Genomic DNA, 8,721 nt, shown 5'->3' on the forward strand with positions numbered 1-8,721 from the left:
AAATATTACAAAGAGCTATGTATTCATGTACAGCAATCACAGAGGGGACGTATGACCTAACTCAAAGGTAAACTAACTTCCTTGAAACTTCTTAGATTTTAAACTCCCTGGACAACCTCTTGTCCGGTGTGAAGACTAGTGGAATTTTTAAACCTCTAATCTAGGGTAAGGGTGCGGCTTTCATTTTTACCTGCTGGCTTGGGTTCACAGCACCTTTTAAAGACTGCTTGCTTAACTACAGCTGCATACCATATCCCAGCTACAGAAAGTCTTTTCAATGTTTGCCAGTGTTGTTTCCATAATAGTAAACATCACACTTTAGGTGGGCAGGAGTTAGAGTTTTATTATCAGTCTAGGCAAGACCAAAAATTCAAAGCAAGTTCAATTTTGCTTAAGGGAACATTGTAAGGTAACAATTCTTCATGTTACATGCCTCCCAGGACCCATTTCAAACCATAGAGAATGACACCTTTATGTGTCACTGTCCCAAGAGACAAACAAATGTGAACAACTAAAACATTTAAAAAGTGCACCAAGCTTCGGAAGTCTCAAACAAAACTTGAATTTTCTGTACATACTCCTGCCAAATGAAGTTATTGCCTGTACACCACTCCTCTTGCAAAGTGGTCTTCTATTTCCTTTCATCTGACCTAGATCGGCTAGGAGACCTAGAGAAAGATCGGGACGGCTTGTGATTTCTCTCTTGGGACAGGGATCTCTCTCTTCTCCTATATCTAGAAAGGGACCTGCTCTGGCTGACGGAGAAGGCTCTCCATCTTGGAGATGTGTGGGAGGTGGAGGACTCCTCCTCCCATAATCATCTCGAGGGCGACGACCCCAAGAAGGAGGCGGTCACGATTTCGACTTCTCTTTTCCCCATTCGACAGGTCCACTCTTACTCGGCAGCCACATAGTGTTCTCCCATCTAGTTCTCGGACAGCATCGGCTGCATCTCGGGGATCTTCACATTCAACGAGAGCGAAGCCGGGAGGGTTTTTAGCACCCCACACACTTCAGAGTGGTCCATAATAGCCTAAAGCTCGTTCCAATTCAGCCTTGTTACCACTGTTTCCAAGATTCCCTACACAAACTTTACAGTCCAACGGACAGGAATCACGTTGCAAGACCCTCGTGGCTCCTGGGTTTCACGGGCCACAGGGTGGTCCCGGGCCTCTAGAATCTGGTAGCTGAATCTGCTCGCACAAGCTGTCCTGTGGGGATGCGTTTTCCCCTATGTGTCCAGCCCGGGGCCCTGCTCTCTTGGCCCGGCCTCCCGGGTGAGAGGGTGAACCCCAGCTCCCTGGAGCAGACACTCAGAGCCCTGGTGACCGGACTCACGGCTGACGGGGCTGGAGCGGCGGCTGGACACGTGTGGCCAGCCTGGTGGTGTTTGGCCCCGTCTGCAGTTCCAGTTCCAGCTGAGAAAGAGCCTCCCTGTGTTACTTTCTCCTGGTTGTGTAAGGATCCCCGGTGTCATTTGACAGAAATGTAGACGGTGTGTTCTTTCTCTCTTTTCTCCCTGCTTCCTCTCCTCCCTCTCTGCCTCCCTCTCTCCCTGTACCTCTTTCCCTGTTCCACTCTCCCTCTACCTCTTTCCCACTCCCTCTCTCTCTCTCCCTCTGTCTCTTCCTCTCTCCCTCCCTCTCTCCCTCTCCCTCCCTCTCCCTCTCTCTTTCCTCTCCCTATCTCCCTCTCTCCTCTCTCCCTCTTCCCTCTTCCTCTCCCTCTTCCCTCTGCCTCTTTCCTCTGCCTCTTTCCTCTCCCTCTTCCCTCTCCTCTTTCCCTCTACTTCTCTCCCTCCCCCTCTCTCCCTCTCCCTCTCTCCCCCCTCTCTCTCCCTCTTCCTCTCTCCCTCTACCCTGTCTCTGCCTCTCCCTCCGTCTCTCCCTCTGGGAGGGAGTGAGGGAGATGGAGAGATGGAGGGAGCGGGAGAGTTGGAGGGAGAGGGAGAGGGAGAGGGAGAAGAGGGAGGAGAGGGAGGGAGGAGACGTCTCTCCCTCCCTCCCTCCCTCTGCCTCCCTCCCTCTCCTCCCTTTCCCTCTCCCTCCGTCTCTCCGTCTCCCTCACTCCCTCTCAGAGAGGGAGAGACGGAGGGAGAGGCAAAGACAAGGGAGAGGGGGAGAGGGAGAGAGGGAGGGGGAGAGAGAGGGGGGAGAGAGGGAGAGCTCTCTTCCTCCCTCCCTCTCCCTCTCTCCTCCTTCTCTCCCTCTCTCCCTCACCCTCTCTCCCTCTCCCTCCCTCCATCACTTTCCCTCCTTCTCCCTCTCCCTCTCTCCCTCCCAGAGAGGGAGAGACAGAGGGAGAGGGAGAGGGAGAGGGGGGAGACAGGGACACGGAGAGGGAGGGAGGGAGGGAGGGAGACAGAGAGGGAAGCAGGCACCCTCTCGCCTTCTCCCTCTCCCTACCTCCTTCTCCGACTCCCCCTCTCCTCTCCCTCTGTCTCTCCCTCTCCCTCCCTCCCTCTAGGAGAGGGAGAGGGAGAGGAAGGGAGGGAGAGGGAGAGAGGGAGGGGGAGGGAGACGGAGAGGGAGAGACGTCTTGTCCTCCTTCCCTCTCCCTCCCTCGCCCTTTCCCTTCCTCCCTCCCTCTCCCTCCCTCTGTCTCTCCCTCTCCCTCACTCCCTCCCAGAGAGGGAGAGATGGAGGGAGAGGGAGAGACGAGGGAGAGGGGGAGAGGGAGAGAGGGAGGGGGGAGGGAGGGAGAGGGAAGAGGGAGAGTGGGAGAGAGGGAGAGAAGGAGGAGAGAGGGAAAGGGAGGAAGAAACCTCTCTCTCTCTCCCTCTCTCCGTCTCTCCCTCTCTCCCCCTCTCTCTCCCTCTCCCTCTCTCCCTCTCCCTTGTCTCTGCCTCTTCGTCTCTCTGTCTCTGGGAGGGAGTGAGGGAGATGGAGAGACGGAGGGAGAGGGAGGAGAGGGAGCGAGGAAGAGGGAGAGAGGGAGGGAGGGAGGGAGAGAGGGAGGGAGAGAGGGATAGAGGGAGGGAGGGAGAGATTTGTCTTTCCCTCCCTCCCTCTATCCCTCTCTCCCTCTCTCCCCTCCCTCTCCTGCTCCCTGTCCCTCTCCCTCCCTCTATCCCTCTCTCCCTCTCCCCCTCCCTCTCCTGCTCCCTGTCCCTCTCCCTCCCTCTATCCCTCTCTCCCTCTCCCCCCTCCCTCTCCTGCTCCCTGTCCCTCTCCCTCCACCTCCTTCCCTCTCTGGAGAGGGAAGGAGGTGGAGGGAGAGGGAGAGGGAGCAGGAGAGGGAGAGAGGGAGAGGGAAAGAGGTATAGGAAGAGCGGAACAGGGAAACAGGGACAGGGAAAGGGGGACAGGGAGAGAGGGAGAGGGAAAGAGGGAGAGGGAGAGGGAGAGCAGAGCAGGGAAACAGGGACAGGGAAAGAGGGACGCAGAGAGGGAGATGGAAACGGGGAAAGGGAGGGGGGACGGATAGAGGGAGAGGGAGAGAGGGACAGGGAAAGAGAGACAGGGATGGAGGGAGGGAGAGAGGGACAGAAAAGGGCAAGAGGGACAGGGAGAGAGGGAGGGAGAGAGGGAGGGAGAGAGGCAGAGGGAGAGATGGAGGGAGAGTGAGAGGCAGGGAGGTAGAGGGAGGGAGGGAGGGAGGGAGACAGAGAGGGAGACAGAGAGGGAGACAGGGAGAAGGGCTGATGGGGGCTCCCTCCCCCTCCCATCCTCTGCCCACTGCTTTCTCTTTTTTCTGCTTCAACAAACACCAGGCGCCTTTCAGATCAGCCCTGAAGTCAACGTTGATGCTTGGGACGGCCTGACCTCCCCGCTACCTTCCAGCCCAGGACCACAGCTGGGAGATGAAGTCTGCGGGGCCCTGGGGGAGGCGGCGGCGGCGGAGGTGGTGGAGGCAGGCACCTCCTCTGACGCCCAATCTCTCCTCGTTTACGAGGCAGCCGCCAGCTCCCCTCCCTGACTCCCCAAGATTTGGGGCCATTTTAATATGTGTCGATAATGCCATGAGCTACTATTTAACTTTTCCACGAGGACCCATCTCCCGAAATGCAGTGGTTTTCAGGCTTGGCTGCACTAGAGAACCCCCAGGGAAGGGAGAGACGTCTGTACCTCCCTCTCTCTCCCTCTCCCTCCGTATCTCCTTCTGGCTCTCTCCCTCTCCTTCTGGGGTGATGCCCGATGAGCTCAGATTCGCAGATGTTCCCCCCATCCCCTCTCTGTGCCTTGCGTGGGGCCTGGGCCTTCTCACTGTGGCCCGGGAACAGCCTCGACATTCAGACATCGGTTCCTGCAAGGACACTTGCGTTTGGTCCATACCGCATGTGGCTGCAGTCTGTGCTTCTCCCGTTTAGCATCTTCAGTAGATGGGGGCTGTGCATGAGCCCTTCATCTTCCCCGCAGACACCACTGGTGCTTGCTCGGCCTCGCGGGTGATGTCCACGGGGGACAGACCTGTGTCCCCACCTTCTTGGGCTGCAGACAGGCCACGTTGGTCCTGTGGTGACTGGGGGCTCCCAGGAGAACCCCACCGCAGACCCAGAGAGGTGGCCCCAGAGAAGGTGGCGTACGCCTGGGGCCAGGCCTCACCAGCCAACCACGGGGCACCTGCAGCAACAGGTCTCTCGCCGTCCAGGGGCTGGGTGTTCGGGCGCCGTGGGGATGAGCTGCTGTCTGCACGGCAGCCAAGTTTGTATTGTTGAGCCCGGGGAGGCCCCTGGGTGGCTCCTGGAGAGCCTGGTCACATTTCTTCCTGCCCTTGGCCTTAGAGCTCATCATGGTTCATGCCGTTTCTGGTTCCAAAAGGACCTGTGTTCATAAAGACCACATGTTAGGACAGCACCAAAGTGTCTAGAAATCCAGGCCAGGAGGAGGAGGGAGGGGGTTTGGCTGTGCCCGCCAGTGGCCTGAGAGCCCTCCCACCCACAGAGACCTGGCCCGGGGCCTGTGGGGAGGGCGTGGCCCACGGTCCCCAGCACTGGCTGTCTCTGGGTTCCAGGAGAACTGCGCGATCCTCGGGGAGCTGGTAAGGCTGCAGGCTCAGAAGTCCCGCCTGCTGGGATTCAGCACGCGTGCCGACTCTGTGCTGGAGATGAACATGGCCAAGACCAGCCAGGTGGTGGCCACTTTCCTAGGTAACCCCGCCTCCCCGAGTCCCAGTGGGGACGGGGGTCAGGTGGACCTTGACTGGACGTGGTGCTGCCTGAGACCCCACTGTGTCAGCCCTTGGGGGTCGCCTTCCCCAACCCTTCATTCTGCCTCGAGGGGCGTGGGGTGGGGGGCGGCTGGGCGGCTGCCACAGGGACATAGCTGAGCCTCTCCCCTCCGCCCGCAGATGAGCTGGCCCAGAAGCTGAAGCCCCTCGGGGAGCAGGAGCGGCCGTGATCCTGGAGCTAAAGAAGGCTGAGTGCCAGAGGCGGGGCCTGCACTTTGACGGGCCCATCAACGTCTAGGACCTGCGCTACTACATGAACCAGGGGGAGGAGACGCGCTACCACGTGGACCAGTACCTGCTCAATGAGTCCTTCCCCATGCAGGTGGTCACGCGCGGGCGGCTGGGCATCTCCCAGGAGCTGCTGGGGCTGACCTTCGACCTGGAGGAAGGCACCAACATGCGTCACGAAGATGAAGATGTGAGGCTCTACACGGTCCGGGACGCGGCCTCGGGCAAGGTCATCCATCAGCAAGTTCTACCTGGACCTCTACCCTCGGTGCATGCGTGGGGGAACCTGTCGGCCGTGGGCCGGGGCTCCTCTGTGGTAGCGGGGCCTCACCCGCGTCCCTCCCCAGGGAAGGGAAGTCCGGGCACATGGCCTGCTTTGGCCTGCAGCCGGGCTGCCTGCAGCAGGACGGGAGGCGCCAGATTGCCATCGCGGCCATGGTGGCCAACTTCACCAAGCCTACGCCCAACCCGCCCTCCCTGTTGCAGCATGATGAGCTGGAGACCTACTTCCATGAGTTCTGGCAAGCGATGCACCAGCTCCGCTCCCAGGAGGGGGCGGGCGAGGGGCTGAAGGCAGGGGGCGGGGAGGGCCCGGGCTCTCCCGTGGTCCTCAGGCAGGCCCTCGCCACGGGATTCTTCCGCTGATGTCACCCCGCACGAGGAGACGCTCTCGGTGTCAGTTTCCATCATCAAACCCCACGCACTGGGCGCGTAAACGACGGAAGTGGATGTCCTCGAGACTCTGGAGGCTGGAAGTCCCAGATCAAGGAGTCAGGACTGGTTCCCTGCATGTTAAATACAGGTATTCAAGAGTTGCCTTTAAAAAAGACAAAATAGAAGAAAGGAACGTTGCATGCAAGGCTGGTGACAGGCAGTGATGAGAACCAGAGGTTAGGCTCTGGGGCCGGGAGCACCACGCCCTGTGAGGTCCTGGGGCTGCTGCAAGTCTCGGTGGAGGCTCAGCAAGTCCCAGTGACTTCCCAATGGGGGGGTCCCCAGCTGAGCGTCTGGGCCCAGGACCCAGTGCTCGTTCAGTCTTCCTGCAGTCAGCCCTTCGTCCTGAGAGCGATGCTCTCACAGACTGCAACCGGAGCGCGTGGGGACACTTTACTGAGCTGTGCAGCCGTCACTACTGCCCTGTTCTGGAACATTTCCCTCACCCCAAAAAGGTCCCTCACGCCCTTAGTTATCATTCCCTCCCCTCCCCTGTCCCTGACAACCAGGAACCCACTCTGACTCTGTGGATCTACCTGTTCTGGACGTTTCCCCTCAGTGGGGTCACACCCTGTGTGTCCTTCTGTGTCTGACTTCTCTCGCTGAGCACCGTGTTCTCAGGGTGCATCCACGTGGCAGCGAGTGGCAGGGCTTCACAGCTTTGCGTGGCTGCGGGCCGGAAAAAAGACAAACGAAAACAAAGGCATGTTGCCTGCGACTCTGGTGACAGCCAGTGATGAGAACCAGAGGGTAGGCTCTGGGGCCGGGAGCGCCGCACCCTGTGAAGCCCTGGCGCTGCTGCCAGTCTCGGCGGGGCACGGGCAGTGCCGTCCCCCAGGAGCTGCTGGACAAGCTCATCAAGTCCCGGCTGGCCAACTCCCGTGCGGCCGGGCCGAGGGAAAGGAAAGGGGCTCCCGGACCGCCCGGCTGGAAAGCACGGCCTGGACACAGTGCCAGCGCCCCCGTCTCCTTCCTCCCGCCCTCCAGGCCTCTTCAACCTGCGCCAGATCGTCCTGGCCAAGGTGGACCAGGCCCTGCACACGCAGACGCCCTCGGACCCGGCCTAGGACAATGCCCGCCTCTGCCAGGAGATCCTCAGGGTCCCAGCCACGCCAGGTAGCCAAGCACACGCCGGGCCCACCTTAGCGGTCGGTTGGCGGCTACTGCCCAGTTCAAGAGGATCCTCTGGTGGTGTGTGAAGGGGAACCGACTGACGGGCTCTGGTCGAGGCCCGCTGACCTCTGGCCTCTTCCTGCCTGGGTTCCTGGGCTGGTCCCTCCAGCTGTGGCCCGTGGAGTCCGAGGGTGGGCTGGGCGTATCTGCACGTGCTTTCTGGAGAGCCTGGAAGAGGCAGGAGAGGGCTTCATACCCCGGACGGAACGCGTCGACGAGGTTTGCCCGTGCGTGTCGGTGCGGAGACGCAGTTCACTCCCTCGTGAGCGCTTTAACCCGCGCTCTCCCCGTGCTGGAGGGCGAGCCCTGACTCATCCCTCGGAGCCTCGGGCAGCTGTCCCTGTAAGAGGCTTAGGGGTGAACCCTCGTGAGCTTCAGCAGAAAGTCGGCAAAGATTGATTTGTGTCCCTCCACTGAGTTGCCCGCAAGGTCCCCGTTTTCTAGAAGTGTTGGGCCAATACTCCCTCTAGTGGCAGGGGACTCAGACAGGGCTGCTTTGAGGCCCCAAGCTCTGGGCTCTGGGGAAGGGGCACGGAGCGGCCAGGGGGCCGGGCAGGAGCCTCTCCGCGTGTGTCCCAGGGACCCACCTGCCTGCGACCTTCGGCCACCTGGCAGGAAGCTACGACGCCCAGTCCTATGGCTACCTGTGCAGCGAGGTGTACTCCGCGGACACGGTCCACACACTCGTTTCAAGCAGGAGGGCGTCCTGAGTGGCAAGGTGAGAGGCCGGCCTGCCGTGCAGACCAACACGGAGGTCCTTGGCCTGGGCCTAGATGCTTGTGCCGCCCGCCTGGGCCTGCCAGGCTCTGAGGGCCCTGCCCAGAACCCCCTGCTCCCCTGCCCTTTGTTGAGTCACAGCAGAGGTGGCCACACCCACACCCTCCGTGAAGGGGGTGCTCCACCCTCCTGCAGCCCCGCCCCCTCTCCTCACGTTGCCATGGACTACAGAAGCTGCATTCTGAGGCCAGGGGGCTCCGAGGATGCCAAGGGCATGGTGAAGCTCTTCCTGGGTTGTGACCCCATGCAGGACGCCTTCCTCCTGAACAAAGGGCTGCAGGTTGAGGGCTGCAAGCCGCCGGCCTGCTGACGGCACGGGGTTTTGCCCCCCCAGGCGGGCCGGGTGCCTTAGCGCCCCGTCGGGGCGGGGGAGGGGCCGTGTGTCCTCCCAGCCCCCGAGTCCCCGGCGGCCGGCCTAGGCCAAAAGTCTCCACCTGGAAGTGTCTGGAAAGCCTGGCATCAAGGCTCCCCCTTGTTGCACTAATGCAATCCCTTCCTGGGGAGCTTTCCTGGTAACAAAACGGTTCTTTGAAAACGCAGCCATTAATAAAAAAGACTCTACTCCTGGTCTCTGCCTGCCGTCCCTTCCACCACAGGAGTGGCATGGGGGCCGTCACCCTGGGGGGAGTTCTGACCTTGGTCGGGGATCAGCCCTGGGGC

At 60.6% G+C, this 8,721-nt stretch overlaps 2 pseudogenes; one reads left to right on the forward strand and one right to left on the reverse strand.

Annotated features, from left to right (window-relative positions):
* Window positions 1–448: 448 nt before the first annotated feature.
* Window positions 449–4,733, reverse strand: LOC132368189 (serine/arginine-rich splicing factor 3-like; annotated as a pseudogene).
* On the forward strand, window positions 4,732–8,371 carry LOC132368235 (thimet oligopeptidase-like; annotated as a pseudogene).
* The last annotated feature ends 350 nt before the right edge of the window (window positions 8,372–8,721 follow it).

The sequence above is a fragment of the Balaenoptera ricei genome, chromosome 1 (assembly GCF_028023285.1).
Source record: "Balaenoptera ricei isolate mBalRic1 chromosome 1, mBalRic1.hap2, whole genome shotgun sequence".
NCBI lineage: Eukaryota > Metazoa > Chordata > Mammalia > Artiodactyla > Balaenopteridae > Balaenoptera > Balaenoptera ricei.